The following is a 23571-nucleotide window of genomic DNA, read 5'->3' as shown; positions in this document are numbered from 1 at the left end:
CATTCCTCTCACATATGTTACAAGTGATTAATACACACAAAATAGGAACAGTGATAATGTGTGGGGATTCGAACCAGGTCCTCCTCCCATTTCTAGATAAATCACCTTTTACACCATCCAAAATAACCTCTAGATTACCTTTTTCTCAACTTCTTTCCAAATACAATCTGGTAGATTCGTGGAGAGAAAGTAACCCAATGAAAAAGAAATTCACTTATTTCTCGCACCCTCATCAAACCTTCACCAGAATAGATCATATTTTTCTAACAATAGGAATGATACCAGAAATTATTGCATCAGATATAATTCCGATTCCGTGGTCTGACCATAATGCAGTATACACTACTATAGCCTCAGCCATACCAAAAGCGCATGACTCAACGTGGTACTTACCAGACATAATGCTCAAACACCCACTACATCAGATGGCCATTGAACAAGCTTTAAAGGAATACATATCAATTAATAATACAACAGACATCTCCCCAATAACACTGTGGGAAGCTCATAAGCCTGTCTTGCGTGGTACAATACAAAGACAAATGGCACTATTTAAACGGGAACGCAAAAATCTAGCAAAAAAACTAGAACTCAATTTTAATGCAGCCTACATATCATTTCAAGATAATCCATCTCAGAGTACAAAATCTCATCTGGAAAAATCTAGATTGGAATACGATCTATTTCTCACTGAGTCAGTTGATAAATCCCTCAAACGCTCCAAACACAATTTCTACATGAATACAAACAAACCAGGTACATATTTGGCCCGGGCATTAAATTCAACTAACAAATCTTTCAAACCAATACGTTTGAAATTATCAAAAAATGTTTACACTTGTAATCCAGTTAAAATAGTCCATAAATTTCACTCACATCTCGCAACTTTATATAAGACAAACAATGAGGTTCCCATGACGACGTCCAATAGGACGAAACGTACGTCGGAAGGTCGACGCGCTGACGTCATCGTTTCTATCCTAATCTCGTTGAACGGGTGTATGCAAGCCGGCCGGCTGTTCCTTTGATTTTTAACCAAGATTTTATGTAAGTGTATTTATCCATATTTTAATAAATAATCCTACGGATTCACACTATGGAGGAAATTTTTTATTCTTCTGGGTTCCCCTGGCATGCTGTTTGTGGTTCGCTATAAGAAAGTTCCTGCCTACCCCTTTCTTGTGAGGAGATCCAAGGAGTTGTGTCCCCCGTGTGGATATCCATTGATAAGCTGTTATCTAGCTTACCTTCGGTAAGCGTACATCTATTAAGGTGGAGGATTTCTCACTGGGTGCTGAGTGTTTTACCATAGGATCACCTATTCTATCTGCTTTGGCTCCAAGGATTCATTCCCTTTGAACATTTCCATTATACCTTTGGATAATTTTGTCATTTGACACATTTGGTTTCAATATTGCTATTTTATGTTATATGTGGTTCACTGCATTAATAATTTATTTTCATTTATTGTCTTTATTCATTTTATTTGGTTTGATTACCTGATTGATTGAATTTTCTAATATTCACATAATTATATATGTTGTTAAATATAGGTTTTATTTTTAGCGCAGTCTTTTTTTTGATTTTCCAATGAATTTAATCCTACAGAGGCTGAATCCTTCTTCTCAAAAATAACCTTACCTGAGTTATCTCAGAATCAAAAAAGCAGTTTGGATGAGCCTATAACTATAGATGAAGTTGCTAACGCCATAAAAGACCTAAAACTTAACAAAAGACCAGGCCCAGACGGCTACTCGGCTTTATACTATAAAACATTCTCAGAAATACTCTCTCCCATTCTCACTGAAACGTTTAACAAACTTCTAGATGGACATTCTTTTCGGCAAGAAACACTAATGGCAATTGTTTGTATGATCCCAAAACCCCTTTCTGATGATACTTCCTGTGTGAATTATCGGCCTATCTCTCTGTTAAACCTCGATATTAAATTATTAGCAAAAATAATAGCAAAACGCCTTAATAGCATTATAGGAAAATTAATACATAGAGATCAAGTAGGCTTCATGCCAAATAGACAGGCAGGCGATAATATACGCAGGGCAGTGTTATTGGCACATATTGCTAAAAAACGGAAAATCCCTTTATGTTTTCTATCTCTCGATATTAAGAGGGCATTTGACACAGTATCCTGGCAATATATGCAATATTCATTACAAAAATGGGGTTTTGGACCCCACTTTTTAACATGGATCAAAGCATTATATAATAAACCCAAAGCCTATATAAAATATGCTGGATACAAATCTGAAGCCTTTAATATCGAAAGAGGTACCGGACAGGGTTGCCCATTATCTCCCTTATTATTTGCCCTTATACTCGAACCCATGGCCCAATACATCAGAACAAACCAAACTATAACTGGCATTGAAGTAGGAGGTATTACACACAAATTATGTATATTTGCAGACGATATATTACTTTTTCTATCATCACCACAGGTCTCTGGTCCTAACCTAATACCAGCTCTTGATGGATTTGCAGCCCTATCCGGCCTTATGATTAATCCTAAGAAATGCCTAATGCTTAATATTTCACTCACAAACATGGAATTGATCCCGGCTAGGGCTGCACTCCCATTCACATGGGCAGAAAAATCAATCCCATATCTTGGAATTCATTTAACAGCATCTCATTCTGACTTATTCTCAACCAATTATCCTCCTGTATTAAGACAGATCACAAATCTAATAAAACAATGGTCGCAACTTCCTTTATCCTGGATAGGGAAGATTAATGCAATCAAAATGACTATACTACCCAAATTGCTTTATCTATTCAGAGTCCTCCCTATTCCAATTCCTTCCTATTTTTTGAGAATAGTACAAAAAAGAGCAACTTCGTTTATATGGGGCTCTTCTAAACCACGTATACCTATACACACACTACATCTTCCCAAAAATAAAGGAGGCCTGGGATACCCTAATTTTACTAACTACTACAGAGCAGCACATTTGCCCAGTCTGTCCAAATACCATGCAAAACAGGAAATCCCATTATGGGTATTTATAGAGGCTTCAGAAAATGACCCTCTATTAATATCAAATTTATTATGGCTTGATCCTAAAGACCGCTTTAAAATTCATAATCCCATAACTAAACACTTCTTATCTCTCTGGGATAAACTAAAAACCAAATATCAGTTACAATCTCCACACAATCCTCTCCTTTCTTTTATCAGAAATCCGGCCTTTTATCCGGCATGGATCTACCCAAATTCTTTTAAAGCTTAGACAACATCAGGCATTCAGACACTAAATGACTTCATAGCATCTAAATCATTCCTTTCATTCCCATCGCTTAGAGAAAAATATGATCTACCAAACTCTGAGATATTTAGATATCTCCAAATCAAAAATTTCTATACACCATTCTACCACCTAAAGGGGGATACACCATTATCCCAATTATCCATTTTTGAATCAATTTGTACAAAAGATCCATTTGCTAAAGGTACAATTTCATCACTTTATAATCAATTATATGGAGTAGCAAATCTTAATAGACCCTCTTACGTTCAGAGGTGGGAGGAGGACCTGGGACGAACTTTAGAAGACACGGACTGGTCTAACATATGGCTCACATCTAAGTCATCTTCACCCAACATCTTAGCACTGGAGACAAATTATAAAGTCCTAACTCGCTGGTACCTTGTACCCGCTAGAGTGGCAAAATATTCACCTAATACCTCAGCTCTTTGTTTTCGAGGATGCCCAGAAATAGGCACATATTTACACATATGGTGGACGTGCCCAGTAATCCAAACCTTCTGGAAGGAAGTCTTCGTGATTGCATCTAAAATATTTAAAAAAATAATACAACCAGATCCATATTTAACTTTACTTAATCTAAAACTGGAATGGTTAACACTCTCTCAATTCAAACTTATGATCCAACTAATAACGGCTGCAAAACAAACAGTGGCCAAGGCATGGAAATCTCCTACATTGGTACTAGCAGAAACAATTCACAGAATGAATAATACAATGTCCCATGCTAAGATGGTAGCCATCGATCAAAATCAAATTCCAAAATTTGAAAAACTTTGGCATCCTTGGATAAAACAACAGTTCCTGTCAAACTTCAATGACTCTGTCCTGTTGCCATGGTAACAGATTAAATGACTTACAGAGACACCCATTCTAAGGCTTCAAAGAGAACTAAAAAGAATAATAAACTGACGAGCGGGACAACCTTGTGGACCATACCTCTACCTTTCAACCCTTTTTCTTCTTTTTCTTTCCTTTTCTCCACCTTACGATTAAAGCTCATTATCAGAATTTATTTGACCTATATACACTCTACTTGTAAACAATATGTATAGTAGGTATAAATCATTTAAATACCTACAAAAGTAACTAAGGAAATGATATATATCTTTAATTTAGGTTTACGTAAACCCAATGTTTAATATTTGAAATTTCATTATATTTACCTATAGAAACCCTACTGTAAAACAATGAGCTTACTTTATAGATCCTTGTAAACTTACTTTATGTATCTTTATAACATTGTATACTTAATAAACTTCTTTTGACAAGGAAAAGTATAAAATACAGTACAAAGGAAAAAGGAATAAACAGACCATGTGTAGACAATTACAGACAAGTACGGATCATATATTTGACTAGAGGTAATCTCTTGCTCATATAAGATATATCTTACTGCATCTAATACAACTACATAAGACTTTCTTAGTATTTGCTTATAGACCATACTGTACTAGAGAATCCTATCAGGCAAATCAATACACATAAAGGTGAGGCGTTATGGGGGGCATCCACCCCACCAGAGGGAGAAAACATGCACAGTTCAGCTTCATCCTTATAGCAGCAAATTCACAGAATAGTCCATCCCCTCCCACCCACTATCCCATGGCCCGGTATCCAACAGTTGGGTTCAGGTATTATCCTATCAGCTAATCCATGGTAACCAGACCTTATCGAACTTCCAAGGGCACCCCGACTAATATATGTCAGCCTATAAAGAGGCAAGGCGGTATTAATTCTCTTTTCCCAGGAGGATAGGGTCGGGGGGCCAGCAGAGGTCCATCTAGCAAGGATCTCCTTTTTAGCATAATAAAAGAGGAGCAAAATCAAAATTTTACTATGATGCGACCTGTGTTCATCCTCATGTATTCCCAATAGGGCCATCTCAGGTGTTTTCGGAACAGATAAATCCATTCTTAGATTTAAATGATCATACACTCCCAGCCAGAACCTTGACAATGCAGGACAGTCCCAAAACATGTGAAGATACGTGCCAATCTGGGTTTGGCATCTAGGGCAATGTGGATCCCTATCAGGGTATATTTTAGATAATTTCGCTGGCGTGAAATAGACCCTATGTAAAAATTTTGTTTGAGTCAGTTTATCCCCAGCCGATATTACCAGTTTGGGACCTTGTTCCAGACAGGTCTCCCAGTCCTCTCTATCTAAAGTGGGAATGTCTGATTTCCAAGTATTCCACAACCTGTCCATCTTGGGTACCTTCCTAGGCAGCAGCGTGTTATATATGGCAGAAAGGGGCTTCACTAGGTCATTACTGGATAGCAGGTCCTCCAGCGGGTCCAATTGTAGGAGGGGAGGGACAGGAAATTGTGCCTTAGTCGCGTGGCGCAATTGGGCATATCGGAAAAACATCCATCCCGGGAGCCTATACGTCCTTGACATGAGCGCAAAAGACATCAATTCCCCATTGGGCATTATATCTTTTAGGATTTTGATTCCAAATCCCGCCCACAACTGAGGATCAGAAACTGTTCTAAAATGGGGCAACTGAGGATTCCCCCAAAGAGGCTGGACAGGCGCCCATCGCCCCACAAGGGAGAAACTCCTTCTAGCCATCCTCCATACCTGAAGTGTTGCTCTAGTCGGCGCGGGAAGCTCCGCATATGCTTTTACCCCCCTGTATACCAGATTTTGCAGATCCTGCACAGAACCTAGCTTCGCCGCCTCTACACACACAGCCGCATTAGAGCGTTTCCCCTCAAACCACCAGTATGTCGTAACTAGCATCGCCGCCCAATAATAGAGTCTGAAATTGGGGAGAGCAAGCCCCCCCAGCTGTGTAGGGAGTTGTAATGTGGACTTGGCTAGTCGCGGAACAGCTGCATTCCAGATAAAGGAGGTAATTTGTTTGTCTATTTCCCGAAAAAAGGACGCCGGGAGCCAGATCGGGCTATTTCTAAAGAGGTAAGTAAACTTGGGTAGGAGCATCATTTTCAAAATGTTTATACGCCCCAGCAGATTCAGAGGGAGTCCAGACCATGCACGGCACCTTTTTTTAAGGAGGTGGAGCAGAGGAAGTATATTAAATTGATAGTATTGGGTGAGGTCCCTGGATACCCGAACCCCGAGGTACTTGAACTCTGACACCCACTGGAGAGGTGTACCACCCGCCGCATCAGGGATCCCACTATCCAAAGGGAAAAGGACTGATTTAGACCAATTTATTCGAATCCCAGATGCAGCACCGAATCTGTCAAAAATGGCCAGAGCAGCTAACAGAGATGGTCCGGCATCATTCAAATAAAGTAATGCGTCATCCACATATAATGAAATCTTCTCTTCAAGTCTACCTATTTGCATCCCTCTGACCTCCAAAGATTCTCTAATTAAAATCGCCAGCGGCTCCAGGGCAAGAGCAAACAAACTAGGTGACAACGGGCACCCTTGGCGAGTGCCTCTGTGGAGTGGGAAGGGATCCGAGATCCTATCATTGGTGCGCACCCTAGCCCTCGGTGCTCGATACGGCAGCTTAATCCATTGGAGAAAGCTAGGGCCGAAACCGAATCTCTCCAGCACTTCCCAAAGATATTCCCACTCCACAGAGTCAAACGCCTTTTCAGCATCCAAGGAGGCGATCACTCTATCCCCACAGTTATCATGGGCGATGGACAGGTTGAGGAAAAGACGCCTAATATTAATATCTGTCCCCTTGCCCGGCATGAAACCGGTCTGGTCGACGTGAATCAATGTGGATATAATTGAGGACAGGCGTGTGGCAAGGATTTTGGCTAGAATTTTTGTATCCACATTAAGTAACGAGATAGGCCTGTATGACGCGCACTCTTGAGGATCCTTACCCTGCTTGTGGATCAGAACAATGACCGCCTCCTCCATAGACTCCGGTAGAGAACCCCCCCCCGGCCAGTCCAGCAAAAAGGGACGTGAGTTTAGGTGCGATAAGCTCCAAATTCTGAGAATAGAACTCCGTAGGGAGTCCATCCACCCCCGGGGTCTTTCCTATCTGCAGACCCCCGATGGCAGTCTGGACCTCCTCCAGGGAGATATCCTTATCCAACATTGCCCTGTGCTCATCAGATAATGTAGGGAATGGAATATTGTTCAAATACTCCTGCAATTCCAAGGTGTTACCACTAGTTCTGGAAGTGTATAGATCACTGAAAAAACGGGAAAATCTAGCTTTAATATCCTCCGGTGAGGTCAGCAGCCCCCCACCATCATCCCGCACCCCCGCTATATGTGTGGTTCCCAGCTGTCCACGTGCCAGCCAAGCCAACAATCTTCCATTTTTATTGCCATATTCAAATATCCTTTGCTTTGAGTGCAGCATAGATTTCTTAGTTTGTTCTATATTAAATAACAAGAGTTCCCTCAGAGCTCTCTGCCATGTGTGGTTATTTTTGTTCGGTAGGAGATCTTACATAGATAGCCTCAGTCTCACCCGCTTCTCCCTCCAATCGCTCAAGGGACCAACCCGCCTCCCTCTGTAGTGAAGATATACGGGATATATATTCCCCCCTGACCCAGGCCTTGAATGCATCCCAGAGGATCAGTGGGTTCGCAGACTCTCCATTTCTCAGCCAGAAATTGCATATAGCTTCTGGCATTACCTCCTGAATCCTGTCATCCAACGCCCAGAATCTAGAGAGACGCCATAGTCTTGGGCCAATTGGTCTATCCAAGGAGATGACAAGCTTTAGGGGAGCATGGTCAGAGATACCCCGTGCTAAGTGTTTAACCTCCCTCGTCCAGCAGAGCGCACCCCCAGACACATATGCCAAATCTATGCGGGATAAGGCTCTGTATGACGCTGAGTGGCAGGTATACTCTCGGTCCTTAGGGTGAAAGTGTCGACATGCATCCGTCAGTGCAAAAGTACTCGCCCAGCTCCGCAGCTCCGACGAGATGCAGGCCCCGGAGTTGAGTCTATCCGCCTCCTGAGAAGGCACCAAATTAAAGTCCCCAAAAATAAAAACTTCTTGGGTATGGTACCCCATGACATTTTGCATAATGTCATAGAGAAGTTGAGCCCTCGCAGGAGGGGGGAGGTACAAACCCACCAGTACCATTCGTCTAGGGTGTAGAGTCATATGTATAATCACATATCTTCCCTCAGTATCCGTCTTAACATCAAGAATCTGGAATGGGAGGGACCTGCGGATCAAAACACTCACCCCCCTAGCATAGCCGGAGTAGGTAGAGTGGTAATATGCTCCCACCCAGGTCTTTTTTAACCCCAAAATTTTGGAACCAATCAGATGCGTCTCTTGTAGAATGCATATGTGGGGTACGTATTTTTGTATGTATTTAAAAACAAGAGACCTCTTAACGGCTGAGTTTAATCCCCGAACATTCCACAAGATAATAGAGATGTCAGCCATCTAACAAATCACAAAAAAGGTATATTTGGTCGGATCCGCAAGTCCCTCCCATCCCCCAGCCCGCTGAAAACACAGCGCATCCTGGTATCATGTACATTTAAGTTGTACTGTAATGAAAAGCATATAAACCCATTTGTGATATGAGCAACTCCTTTTTTAGAAAAACTACTAACACATCTAATTCCCTTGTGTCTGCAACGGCAGAAAACTTCCCTCCCTCCCCCACACCCCCTTGAAACTGGAGATGTGTCAATACCCGTAAATCCCAACTATTGCAGCCGTAGTAGGGGCGTGGACTTGAATACAATGAAGTTGTCTAGCCAGACAACAGAGATGCTGGAAAGACATAAAATATAAAAACACATTTCTCCTGAACTACTGCAGGGGCACATATCTTAGTTACAGTGCGGAGGCACTAGGCTCACTCTCTCCTAACTCAGCCATTAGCAAAGGTATTATATGATATAAAATTCATTTCTCCTGGGCTGTAGCAGGGGCACATATCTTAGTTACAGTACAGAGGCACTAGGCTCACTCTCTCTTAACTCGACTACTAGCAAAAATAACTTGAGTTATAAGAATCATTTCTCCTGGTCTGTAGCAGGGGCACATATCTTAGTTACAATACTACCGCCCTAGGTGCATTCACTTTTACCTTAAAGGCCAAAAAAAAAAAAAAAACGTAAGTTATAGTAAGCATTTCTCCTGAATTATCGCAGGGGCACTTATCTTAGTTACTAATCTGAAAATCTCGGTTCTCTACCTCTTAACTCAGAAACCTAGCATAGAGGCCTAATAGAAATGAGATATAAAACTAGAACCCAAAGAATAGAAGATAGAACCCCCTCCCCCCCCAGTATCCACCTGCGGAATAGTTATTTCCCTGCACATGCCCTTAGCATTTATAGGATAGTGACAGGTATCAGTAGCTATAGTTCAATAGTTCACTGTGTGTAATACCCTATGGCGGAACACTGGATACTCGTTCAATAGACATCCTTATCTTGCATGGCTGATAAAGCAGCATCTGATGCAATTTAATAGATCCTAGAGGGTCTTCTGCGGATAAGAGGAGTCACCATTTCTTTGAAAAGAACCCTCCAAAAATGAAAGTGGCAAGTAGAGCCGTGCAATGTCCCTCATCAGCCGACAGTATATCCAGGGCCAGTCAGTCTGCATTAACGTGCTTACCAATAGGTTGATCTTCCTCTATCCCAGGTGCACAGTGGAAGTTTTGTCCTCCAAGGCATCCAGTGCCGAGAGGTAGCTTAACATCAAATGCTTGCATCAGAGTCACTATCGCTTTGCTGAGAGTAGTAGGTGGCAGCTTAGAATATCAAAGCCTAATAAACAGAATCGTAGTTTCCAGGACGGTCTGAAGAGAATGAAAGTAATCCCTCATTTAACGGTGTTGTGGCAGAGCCTCGATCCAGGTGGCAGCCTCTCGGGGAGATGTAAAGAATCTCACCGACTCACCATCCTGTACCCTCAAACGGGCCGGAAAAAGTATGCTGTACTTGATGTTCCGTGCCCGAAGCGACGCTTTAACTTGGTCGAAAGACCTACGCAGTTTCTGTGTCTCCACAGAATAGTCTGGGAAAAAAAGTAGGTTCGCATTTTGGAACTTAACTTCACCGATCCTGCGTGCTTCTCTCAGGACTGCATCCCGGTCTCTGAAGTTAAGCATACGGAAGATCAGGGTGCGGGGGTTGGATCCAGGCGGACCGGGAACAGGAGGGATCCGGTGTGCACGTTCCACAGTGTAAAAGCGGGAGAACTGCGCTGCTGGGAGTAGGGTTTTCAGTAGTTCCTCCATGAAGACCGTAGGATTTTTCCCCTCAGCTCCTTCTGGCATGCCTACGATCCGAAGATTGTTTCTTCGGTTCCGGTTCTCGGAGTCATCCACCTTATATTCTAGAGCCCGGACTTTAGTCTGCAGCGTGCGGATGGATGCAGCATGATCCGCGACCGCATCCTCCGCCAGACCCACCCGCTCCTCCACCTCAGACAGCCTCAATCGAAGCTTGTCCTGGTCCTGTCGGATCAGACTCACATCAAGCTGCACAGATTCTATCTTGCTGGTCAGGGCAGCCTGGCAGGAGTCGATCGCCGCCATAACCTCCGGGAACCCGAGCTGTTCCGTCTCGGTCGGGTCTGCGGCCTCCGTCTGCGACGCTATATTGGAGAGCCGCCGGGGAGATTCCGCCAAGTGTGGGTCCGCAATCGGAGCTATATCTTGCGGGAAACGTAAATTTTTTGCCCGCCGACGTGTTCTGTATGGCATTCAGGCTATTATGGGTAGTGTCCCTCAGGGTAGATTAGCCAAGAGTCAGGATATTAGGAAGTCCTTCAGCAGAGCTCCAGGAAACACGTCCTCCTAAGTTGCCATCTTGGCCACGCCCCGCAGTTTGCATATTCCAGGTGCATTTTGAGTTTTTCAATAAATGTTTTTGATCCATTGAAGTTGATGGAACCAAAAACCAGAAAAAAAGTCCCTGACCCTTTCCATAAAATGCACAGATGTGAACTACATCCATAGGAAACCATGTTAAATGGACTGTAGTGTGTTTCTGCAAAACTGAAAACGCACTAAAAAATGCATAGGTGTGAACCAGGCCCTAACATACCCTCCTATATGGAAAACATATAAATGTAAACTATATCTCTGCCAGTCAAGAATTTGACAGTATAAGTGAGCCTAGGTTCACATGGAATGTGGGTTTGAAATCGTGCAAGTTTAGCTGACTTTGGGGGCGATTTGAGAGACATCTGTGCAGGTTCATGCACAGATGTCTATTGAAATCACCGCGAAGTGCAAGAACTACTTTCCATTGCCGGCAATAGGCTCCGTTTTGGCATGCGATTTGACATGTCAAATCGCATGTCAAATAGGTCCAATGTGAATGTAGGCCGAAGGAAATTTCTGTAACTGGCACATCCATCTGTTCAGGGCCCCTATGCATAGTTCAGCAGGGACCAGTGATCGACTCCTCTAAAGCCTCGTACACACGGTACAATTGTTGGCCAACCGAGCATCTGATTTTTGTCAGGGCATGTGCCAGGATCTTGACTTGCATATTAACGGTGCACAATTGTCGTGCCACAAACACAAATGTAGTGACGTACCACGAGGAATCTCAGCTCTTGAGCGCCACCCTTTGGGCCCCTTCTGCCAATTTTGTGTTTGATGAGCACTGATTTTTGAGCACGCATTTTTGTATTTTCGACTTGTCTGACGGATTTGTGTACTGACCGTACGAAAATGTGACGTCAAACCGTTGTCCACCGAAAATTTACTAGCCTGTCATACAACAATTGTTGGCTGAAAGTTGGGCAACAATTTCGAAAGGAGCGTACTAATGGTAAGATTTTAGGACAACAGTCTGTCAACGGACAATCCCCTGCCAACAATCGTACCGTGTGTACGAGGCTTTAGACCCCATACACACTATTAGATTTTCTGCAGATTTTTGTCTTCAGATTTACCAAAACCATATAGTGCAAGGGCCTGCCTGATTGCATACAAATTGAAACGCTTAAGGTTTGACCCCATATTACATGGTTTTGGTAAATTTGACAGAAATCTGCAGAAAATCTATTAGTGTGTATGGGGCCTTAAACAGGATTGCTGGAAAATTTGTTTGATCAGTACATGCAGCCATTCGAACGAAGCGATAATCAGTATATTCCAACAGTAGAGGAGTCTTGCTGTCAGAATACAACAGCACAGCGGAGAGGATTCTTCTATACACCTTGAATGTGAGTTTTTTTTTCTTTTGATCAGTTGGCTAGCTGATTTAAAAAAACAAATAAAAAAAAACACATCCATCTATGGCCAGGTTTACACTAAAGCCTCGTACACACGATCGGATTGTTGGCCAACAAACCCATGGACTTTTGTCCGAAGGGCGTTGGCCAAAACTTGTCCTGCATACAAATGGCAAGGAATTGTCGGTCAACAAATACAAACGTAGTGACGTACTTACGTTGTTTTTGGGCTCTTTAGCGCCACCCTTTGGGCCACCCTTTGGGCTCTTTCTGCTAATTTCGTGTTAGTAGAAGTTTGGTGAGTGTTGATTCGCACTTTTCATTTCGCACTTTTCAGTTCGTTTCTGAACGGCCGCTTGTCAACCAGCCATGTTGCGGAATCGGAGGAGATAATATTTATTACTGGCCTTGGAGTTATTGCTTTGACATTATTTTTTTGGTTGAATAATGATTTGATTTGGTATATTTTCTATATTTTTGAATGCATAGAATGCACTTTTTGGTTAAGTTCTATTGGCAGATATCATGTCTAATTTTATTTGTTTTCTTTTTTTAATGCACAATAAAAAAAATTGTTGAGAATAATACTTGGCTATGTGTTTTACTTCAAATGACAGCTTGGGAGTAGGCAGTTACATTTAAAAAAATACAATGTAAAATTGACAAGGGACACCAACATAGTTGTAGCTTTGATCTTAAAAACTATGGGTTAATGGTGTTGTGGTAACTTGACCAAATTTTTTTAAAAAAGCATAATAATATTATTCTTGATATCACTAAAAAATAAAATTTGTTTGCAATAACTCCATCAGTATCACCAGCAAAGCAGCTTCATTATTATCCCATTAAAGAAGAAGAGAATTGTGCGCTGCATTTCGAAATTTCATAATTTGGCATGTCACAAATGTCAATTCTCCATTACGAACGCTAGTTTACAAGACCGACTGCTTCTGACTGGTCCTTGCTTCCGAGCATGCGTGTTTGTACTTTGGACTTTTGTCCGATGGACTTGTGTACACACGATCGGAAAATCCGACAACAGACATTTGTTTGCAGAAAATTTTAAAACATGCTAGCCAACATTTGTCCGCAGAAAATCCGACAACAATTGTCGGATGGAGCATACACACGCTTGGATTTACCTCCAACAGCCTGTCATCACACATTTCCTGTCGGAAAGTCTGATCGTTTGTACAAGGCTTAAGGCTAGGCTGGACGAGAGAAATCAGTCGATTCCATCATTAATGCTAAAAAGCAATAACAAAGGAATCTCCACTGTTAGCTATTGCATTCAGACTGCTGTGACACTCGTGGCTGCCGGATTGCGATTGTGCTGCAGAACAGTGACTGCATCTGATTGGACTACCACCTGGTTCCATAGTTCATTGTTAAAACGACTTTTGTCAAGCCAGGTGGAGCTTGCAAGGCCACCCCCAGCTCAAATGTCATCTGAATCAGCAGAAGTTTGCCAAAATTGAAGTTGTCTATTGCTAGATTTAAGGTCCATTCACACAACTGAGGTCCATTAGGGCATATGCGTACCATGCAGTAACATGCATTGCTTAAAGGCAGTTTATTCATTTAAACAGGGTGCCTAATGAACCAAAAAAGTGCATGTAACATTTCTTGCAGAACACAATTGTGTGAATAGGCCCTCAAAGTTTCCCCTTTTCTCAATTTTAGTTTCTTTCTTTGGATTTAAGGCTGGTTTACACTAGTGGGATTTCAGATGTGACTTGGGTCACACAGAATCGCATGACAAGGGAAATCCCATTGTTTTCAGGAGTGTCCAATCCACATCACTGAGACTTAGCATAGAGTGATTTTGGAAAAGGTTCCTGTACTACTTTTGTGCGATTCCAGTGTGAATTTGGCTCTATTAATAATAGAAACCTCATAAAAGTTGCATTCAAGTTGCACTACATAATCGCACTGAAAGTCGGATCAAAATCGTATGGCAGCAAGGTGAACCTAGCCTTAAAGCATATGTCTAGCCAAAATGTTGGAATTCCCATCACTTTTTGACTTTGTTGGGAGGGTAGATCTCAGTGGGTACAGCAATATATACAAGCATTTAAACCCTTCCCTACTCAAAAAAAGAAAGTGTCAGATATAATTTAATACATTTGCCTGAGCAGGTAAGTAGGACATGTTTGTTATTTAAAAAAAAAAAACCTTTACAATCACTTTAATAAAAGGTAGTGGCGGGGAGGGGGCAGCTACCAACCACTACCACTGCAGGTAACTGCAGCCTGAAACAGACAGGTAGTAATGCACTGCAGTGAGAAGTTATGTACTTACTTTAAAACAACAGGTGTACTTTAAAGTCAAATTTTTCACTATCATAGTCACATTACTATCACATAATAATGGTCAATATAGACGGTTAAAATGTTCAAGATGAATGTTATTAAATAACTCAGTCTTGTCTTTTTTAAGCCATTATAGTTCTTCATATGATGAGAAGAGTGATTGTAGCTGCCAAAGGACCTGAAAGGCAAAGTTCAAGCTTGTTGACTGATTTGTTCAAGGGATAAATAAATGTGTAACCTGGACAAGTAGAATAATTGGACAGCCCCTTCTGCACCTCCTCCCATAGTAACCCATGTTCTGACTTCCATAATCAGAAAAAAAAAGAGGATTTCCACTTGCTGCTGTGTCTGTGTTACGGCTTTATGTTTATTTTCTTGTATTTTGCACTGTCTTATTAAAAAGGCCTGATTTGAGTTACAGTAATTTTCAAAATAGAACACCAACCTTATTTCTGTGTACAAAGTTACATGGAGGCAGATGATTCACACTCCTCTACCCACTCAAAGCAGAGCTAGAGCAAAAATGCCGATTTAACATGGGAGAAATGTCAAAATTGGCCCAGACAGCAAGTGGTAAAAAGAGCATGAAACTAGTTTAGAGACATGTGATAGTAACCTAGCAGGCCACTTTGCAGGAGAGCTCATCTGATGGGATATCCCTAAAGGGTTTAAAGTTATTGTAAAGTCTTGTTTAAAAAAAAAATAAAAATAAACAAACATGTTATACTTACCTGCTCTGTGCAGTTGGTTTGGCACAGAGCAGCCTGGATCCTCCTCTTCTCAGGTCCCTCTTCGCTGCTCCTGGCCCCTCCCTCCCAAGCCGAGCTGCAGCTCCATGTGTCCATTCAGACATGGAGCTGCTGTTAGACCCTGCCCCCTCTCTCTCCTGATTGACTAACTGATTTTGATTCACAGCAGCAGGAGCCAATGGTGCCGCTGCTGTGTCTCAGACAATCAGGAGGGAGAATCTCGGACAGCCAAGGGACACGTGGACATCGCTGGACAGAGATGGCCCTCAGGTAAGTATTAGGGGGGCTGCTGCACGCAGAAGGCTTTTTATCTTAATGCATAGGATGCATTAGGATTAAAAACCTTCTGCCTTTACAACTCCTTTAATCACTTCAGCCCCGGAAGATTTGGCTGCTCAATGACCAGGCCATTTTTTGTCCTTGATGTAGAGACCAAGTCCCATACTATCTTGCCACTGCTCCCCATGTAGTCTATGCAGTTGGGGGGGCTCTACTTTACTGTCTTTTCCCTCATAATCTCAAAATTTGTATGTATAGCCTGTCGCCCTCTCAGATAGCTTATACATTTTGACCCCATATCTGGCACGCTTGTGGAGGAGATGCTGCTTAATTGCAAGGCGGACAGTGAAACGTATGAGGCACTCTTCTACGCAGATGTTTTGTTGGGGCGTATACATATCTGCAAATTTCTCAGGGAGGCAGTTTATGAGGGGCCGAATTTTTGTAGAGCCTATCATATTCAGGGTCACTCCAAAGACAACAGAGTGTATTATCACTAAAATGCATGAAAACGCATAATAGTTTCATATCGTTTCCTGGGCATTGCAGCAGAGAACGTGTTCATATGATGAATCAGGTCTGTGGACCAATATAACCACAATTCTTTCTTTTTTGTAATGTTGTGCGTAAAGATTGGTTTGGACCACAATCAATTGATACAGATCCTCCGTGAAAAACAGCTGGAAACCACCTGAATTCAGGGTTGAGCTGTGATTGGGGGAATAACAGGTGTTACTGAATCTGGAGGCTGCCAATCAAGATTTGCAAGCACCTCTGGAAGGACACTATGGGCTCTATGGGCCTGTGCTTGAATTCTTGGTGGCTGCGGGATGCTACGAGTGCTAGCCACCTCCCCAGCTGCACTCCTGGGACTCGCCATGTCACCATGAGATACTACATTGCTTTGTAAAATGCCAGGATTTACTGGGCTACTTATGCCTGCCAATCCACCAAAAGTTAGTGTAGCACTAGTACTTGGATCCTGCTGCATATGAGAAAAAATATGTGTTCCTGGCACTTCAGCTACCTGATCTTAACAGGGACCTCTTTTACATCATGCAAGCTCCCTCTCGGAGTGCCGCTGCTTTCTACAGGTTTGTATTCTGAGTCGGATTCTGATAGAGAGTAAAAGCACTGCGGATGGTCGGCAAACGGTTAAGGAGTCCACAATGGAGGGCATTTGAGAGCATCTGGAGAGAAACTGTAGCTTGTATCCCATAAAAACCAGGTGGAGGAAAATCCTCTGAGGTCTCTGCTACAAAATCAGGGTCCTTGATTCCTCCATAATATCCTCAACTGAAAGAGATTCCACCCCTGATTTCTGGAAAGGGTATGTGGGGATAGAGGCCGGGTACTGTTTTTGGCCTCTGAAAACCAAAAGGTTCTAGCAGTGCCGAAAGTTCTCCAAAAAATTCAGGCATAGTGGCAGAAAAATCTGCTTTTGTCAGACAGGCTGTATGGTACATGCCTGAGTGGGAACTAGAGTCAGATGAGGAGAGCAGTGTCATAACAGAACAATGTTTCAGAAAAGGGACTAGCTGTAGGCCGTCCGCACAATGCATGTTATTCGCCCCCTTTGTTCCAGCGCCCTTGCACTTGTAAACCGCCTTTGCTAAAGCCTAGTACACTCGCTGGGTTGAACAAAAAAAAACTGAGTTCAGGTCAGAGCCACTGTACTAACAATCCAATGTTAGTACAGCGACCTCCTCTTCTGTTCTTTTGTGTTCTGCCAGAACACAGCGGTCAGTGATCTCAACCATTGGCGGAGAGCGCGGATCAGGAGCTGGTCGGCAGACCTTTTTCAGTCATGCACCTTCGACCGAAGTCGGCCGACTTCTGTTGGTACAGCTGCAGTACATAGTTAGTCAGATTGAAAAAATAGGATTTTTATAATAGCTTACCTGTAAAATCCTTTTCTTGGAGTACATCATGGGACACAGAGCACCATAGTAATCACTATGTGGGTATATAGGCACCTTCAGGTGATGGACACTGGTATACCCAATACAGGAAATTCACTCCCTATATAACCCCTCCTCCTACCAGGAGTACCTCAGTTTTTGTAGCAAAGTAATATACCAAAACCCCAGAAATAGGGGCGGTACCTCTGTGTCCTGTGATGTACTCCAAGAAAAGGATTTTACAGGTAAGCTGTTATAAAAATCCAATTTTTTTTATCGTATATCACGGGACACAGAGCACCATAATAATCACTATGTGGGACGTCCCATAGCAATGCTATTTGAGGGGAGGGAGACACAACCCGTAGGGCACTCCCAGACTTGAGGACTTATACTGCTGCCTGCAGCACACTGCGCCCTAAGGCGAAATCCTCATGCTTTATTACATCCACCTTACATCCCCCAGTCCCGGAGCATGATGGGACTGTGACGTCATAAGGTGGCGGGGTCACATCACCCGGTGACCACGCCCCATGCCTATATAAGTTGTCGCGCACCTCGCACACAGCATTACAGCGGGAGAGAGCGACGTGTCAACATCGGAAGAAGAGAAGAGGGAACAAGACGAAAGAGAAGACCGGGCCAACGCTAGCAAAAGAGCGGCAAAAGAGCAGAAGATAGCGGAGGAGCCCGGCAGAAGAACCAGAGAGCGGGAGAAGAACCGGACACCGAGAGAAGAAGCCGGAGAGCGGGAGAAGAACCAGACACGGGAGAAGAGGCCGGAGAGAGCGGAGAAGTCGGAAGAAGACCCCTGAAGTTGGAAGAAGACCCTGGAGCGGCCTAATAAATTACTTTAAAAATCTGTGTAGTGTTTTTTTATTGACACTTTTTTCCCCAGGTGAATGGGTAGGGGTACGATGTACCCCATACTCATTCACATAGGGTGGGGGGCTGGGATTTGGGGGCCCCCTTATTAAAGGGGGCTCCCGGATTCAGATAAGCCCCTTATGTTGAAGGCATGCAGCCTGATACGGCTCAGGAGGGGGGGCGCTCGCTTGTCCCCACCCCCTTTCCTGACCGACCAGGCTGCGTGCTCGGATAAGGATGTGGTATGGATTTTGGGGGGTCCCCACGCCGTTTTTTCGGCATAGGGGGTTCCCCTTAAAACCCATACCAGACCTAAGTCCTAAGTCCCAAGGGTTCAAAGGATGTCTGACTGGCGGATTAATCACCCCTTGCAAAAAAAACCCCGGACCAAAGAATGTGAAGCAAGCAGTCTTTGAAATAAGACTGATAAAGCTGAGACTTGGCCCTTGATAGTACTCAAGGTCAGCTTCATCTCTACTACTTATTGTAGAAAGGCAAGAACTTGGCCTATGATATACTTCCGAGGGTGCCAACTCTTAGATTCACACCAGGAAACATAAGCCCTCCAGACTCTATAATATATAGTTCTGGAAGCTGGCTTCCTTGCATTAATCAAGGTAGAGATAACTGACCCGGAAAGCCCATGTTTCTTCAGCCAAGCCGTTAAATTTAGAGTTCGTAAGGTAGGATGGAATATCGGCCCCTGTGAGAGTAGGTCTGGCCGTAGTGGAAGGGACCATGGATCTTCCACCGCTATCTTTAAGATTTCTGCATACCAGGACCTTCTGAGCCACGCTGGGGCTACCAGAATTACCGGCTTTCTTTCCAGTTTGATCCTGCAAAGAAGTCATGGCAGCAACTGAATAGGGGGAAATGCATAAATCAGTGAGAACTGATCCCACAGGGTCAGCAACGCATCTGTTCCGCATGTGAATGGATCCCTCGTCCTGGACACAAAGTTGACCAACTTCATGTTGAATCTGGATGCCAGAAGATCTACGTCCGGAGTCCCCCATCTTTGGCAAACAGCCCAAAAAATGTCAGGTGAAGGGACTATTCTGCTGGCAACTCAAGTAGTCCGCCTGCCAATTCTCTACTTCCAGAATGAAGACTGCTGATAGGTAGGGAACATTCCTCTCTGCTCAAGTTGGAATATGGTTCACCTCTCTCTGTGCTGACAGACTCTTAGTGCCCCCTTGGTGATTGATATAGACAACAGCTGTGGCATTGTCGGATTGGATGCTGACAGGACAATTCCGTAACCTGAAAGTCCAGGCCTTCAAAGCCAGACTCACTGCTCGAATCTCTAGGATGTTAATAGGCAAGGCTCTTTCGGTTCTTGACCACTGTCCCTGGACAGTTGTCTTTTCTAGCACTGCTCCCCAGCCTGAAAGGCTGGCATCTGTCATTACCACCTTCCAGATAACTGGTCTGAAGGATTTTCCTTTCAGCAGATTCTGGGTTAGTAACCACCAGCTGAGGCTTTGGGACACCCTTGGGCACAGCCGCATTGGCAAGTCTAAAACTTGAATTGTTTTGTTCCAAGCAGACAGGATACTGTTTTGCAACAGTCTTGAATGGAACTGGGCATAGGGAACTGCTTCGAATGAAGCCACCATTTTTCCTAACAACCTCATGCAAAGGCAAATGGAGGGATCTCCTTTTGACCTGACCATTTGCACCATCTCTCTTATGGAATTGATCTTTGCCTGAGGCAAGAACACCTTTTTCTGGGCTGTCTATGATCAGACCCAAGTACTCCAGCCTTTTTAGCAGTTTTAAGGAAGACTTCTCTAGGCTGAGAATCCAACCTAGTCTTTCCAGGTAACTGGTTGTAATGCGCATGCTTTGCTCCAAACGAGCCACCTACTGGTCTATTAGCAATAGATCATCTAAGTACGCCAAGACTGTTATGCCCTGTGTCCTTAACCTGGCTAGAGGTGGGGCCAGGACTTTTGTAAACACCCGAGGTGCTGTAGCTAGTCCGAAGGGCAAGGCTACAAACTGGAAATGCTGCTGTTCTACCTGGAACCGCAGAAACATTTGGTGAGCGGGAAATATAGGAACATGCAGATATGCATCCCTGATGTCGATAGATGCCAGAAGTCCTCCTCCTTGTAGGATAGAAACCACTGACCTGATCAACTCCATGCGAAAGGAGCGGATCTTCAGGAACATTCCATTTTTTGGTGAATTTCTCCTCCATGGTATAGAGAACTGAGACTCTCTTTGGAGGGAGAAAATGCTTATCCGGGTGATCCCATTCAGCATAAATAAGCTTTTCTAGTAATGCATTGACAGGAAACGCATACAAAGGCTGTGAAGGTTTTAAGGAATCCAAGGAAGAAACTGAACTTTCAGCAGAGTCCGTTAGGGGTAGCATGAAAGTAGAATGAACCATCTCCCTAAGAGATTGTATCAGCAACGTCTCAGATTGCGAGGCTGAAAAAGGTTCATCTACCGTTGTTTCCTCCACAGAGGAGTGATCGGTTTATCTTTCCTCCTGATCGCCTGAGGGTACCACCTCATCCTGTACCCACTGTTCCCCTTGCAAAGGGTCTAAGGTGGGGGAGGGGGATCTAACAAACTTCCTATCCATTTGAATGGAGGATGCGATTATAGCCGCTAATCTTCCTTCTAGGCCCTGCAGGGCGGAGGAATATGCATCTTCAGTCACGTATACAGTGGCTGAGATGAGAGAAGCTGCTGCACCACCAATTTGTTACAATGACTCACCCTGGCTTGCCATATCTGGTATTTCAGGCGAGGATCACAGTGTGGAGGCATGACTGGAGTTCCTAGCGTCTGGGGGTGAAATCTTTGGTACCTTTTTGGTGTTTGTGGTGTCTTTTTTAGTACGCATAGTCCTAAGCACAAAAGCAGAGGCACTATTTCAATTAACTATTTGCTCAACATAGTCTGACAGTTAATGCTGCTATACAAGTTCAGGCTAGTACTGGGAAAAATGTCCTTTCCGTGTTCGGAATGCCCTTTGCAGCCCTTACGTGCCCCACAGCTCCTGTGTCCTGAGTGCAGTCAGGCTTGCTTCTCCTTGCTTCAAGCCGAGGAGAGACTGCTCCAGTGAAACGCTTAAGCCTGCGCCGTGCGTCCTCGTGGACGCTGTGTCCTACACACGGCGCCACGCCTAGGCCCCGCCCCCCCCGTCAACACGCTCCCTCCTTTCGCTTTAAAAAAGGTTCCCATGCACGCTGTGGTCGGCCTTCGGGTCTGCACACCCAACACGGGGGGGCAGAGCCCAATGACAAGCAGGCAGAGAGAAAAACACATGTGGAGCGTGACCCGGGACCTCCGCACCTACCTCCCCCCCGCGGGGGGAGGGGGGGTACAACAACTTCTGATTCCCTAACCTTCCTGGACTCTTCAGGGGGGGAGAAAAGCCATGGCAGATCTCTTACCTTGAGAGGAATCCCCCTGTGCAAGCTGCTGCGGCCACACAGACTGACACTGAGCTAAAGTGAAGACAACAGATTAAGGTATGTGCACAGACTTCCTCTAGTGGAGAATTAAGGCATGACAACATTTTTCCCTAAAGAAGAAAACCTTAGGTGGACTTTTATAGTTCCTAGGCTTCTTCCTTACCTTATCCCTGCCTCAGGATTCTGCTGAATTAACAGACAGATCCAACCTTCACCCATCACAGCGGGCTGCGTTTAGCAAACCTTCAAGGAACGGGTCCCTTTTTATTGGGGTTCCACTCCCTTGGACCTGTAATAGCACCCCGCCAGAAAAAACTTGAGGTAATGTAGCATGACCAAAGCTCTGGGTCCCGGGGTCCAGCCCTGCAAAGAGAGGCGTTACAGGCAAAACCTTGTGCTTCAGATACGAGGCCCGGGTACCATCCACTTTGGCCTCAGTGGCACTTTGGATGGATCCGGTCTGTGGAGGTTATTTAAATCCAGCATGGATCCCTCTTGGCGCTCCTCAGAGCACATCTTCACTCGTGACCAACACCTTAGACACTGGCGAAAAAACTGAGGTACTCCTGGTAGGAGGAGGGGTTATATAGGGAGTGAACTTCCTGTATTGGGTATACCAGTGTCCATCACCTGAAGGTGCCTATATACCCACATAGTGATTACTATGGTGCTCTGTGTCCCATGATGTATGATAAAGAAAAGACACAAGTCCATCTAGTTCAACCAATAAAAGGGTACAGTACACACGGGTCCAATTTCGGTTGGTTTCTATTGAACCAGCCAATGCCGCCCGACATTTGCCCCGTCTGTACGAGGCTTAAGTGAGGAGATCCCCAGTAGGGTACTTACAGAAAAGAGTGCTGAATGGATAAGGTTTTGCATGTCTGGTTACAGGAGACACTAAAATTGCAGTAGGAGTGCAACAACGTGCTGTGTGCATTTTCAATAGAAGAGGCAGGCAGAAATGCATTGTCCAGGAGGTGTGAAGCGGCTACCTCATCCTCCTGAGACTCCAGATAGAAGGAGAAATAATGCCAACTTTAAAATGCCTGTACCAAAAAACTTTTGTGACATAATGGCACGGCCACAATGAAGTGAATAACTCCGAAAACCTCCACTTGTAAAAAAGCATAGTGTGCTACGCACTACTGATTGCGATATTAAATGCCAGGAACCACTGCTAGCCTTCAGGGAAACCTTGTCTTACCTTAACTATGACAGTGGGCCTACTAAAGGTCCAGCCTTCACTGATCATGGTGGGTATACCCCCAAAGGGATCTTCACGACCTGGGAATCATAGAAACCCTGGACTTGTATAACACCCTGCGACTAACTACACACTTTGTATTTTATGCCAAGGTTAGCACTTAATGCAGAATCCAGTGCCCAAAGCATACATTACAGGCCAACCCAACACAGTGGGTTCCGGATACAGTCTCCACTTCCAGAAACTGCTAGATAGCCAAGGGCAATAAGCAGTCAGTTCTTATTAGAAACGTCAGACAAAATAATGAAATGGTTACTTTTCCAGAGGAGAACAGGTCTATCATCTAAGAACACTAGCAAAAAATTGGAGATAGGTGTCCAATCACCTGAAAGTAGCCTGCATAT

At 43.9% G+C, this 23571-nt stretch overlaps 1 protein-coding gene across 6 annotated transcripts in view; it reads right to left on the bottom strand.

Annotated features, from left to right (window-relative positions):
• The window catches only part of SUGCT (succinyl-CoA:glutarate-CoA transferase), a 1840030-nt gene that overhangs the window by 1792192 nt on the left and 24267 nt on the right, over positions 1 to 23571 (bottom strand). The window lies entirely within an intron of this gene.

The sequence above is a fragment of the Aquarana catesbeiana genome, linkage group LG05, assembly GCF_042186555.1.
Source record: "Aquarana catesbeiana isolate 2022-GZ linkage group LG05, ASM4218655v1, whole genome shotgun sequence".
Taxonomy (NCBI): domain Eukaryota; kingdom Metazoa; phylum Chordata; class Amphibia; order Anura; family Ranidae; genus Aquarana; species Aquarana catesbeiana.
Note: the sequence above shows the minus strand (reverse complement) of the source record. Positions and strands in the feature narration are given on the sequence as shown.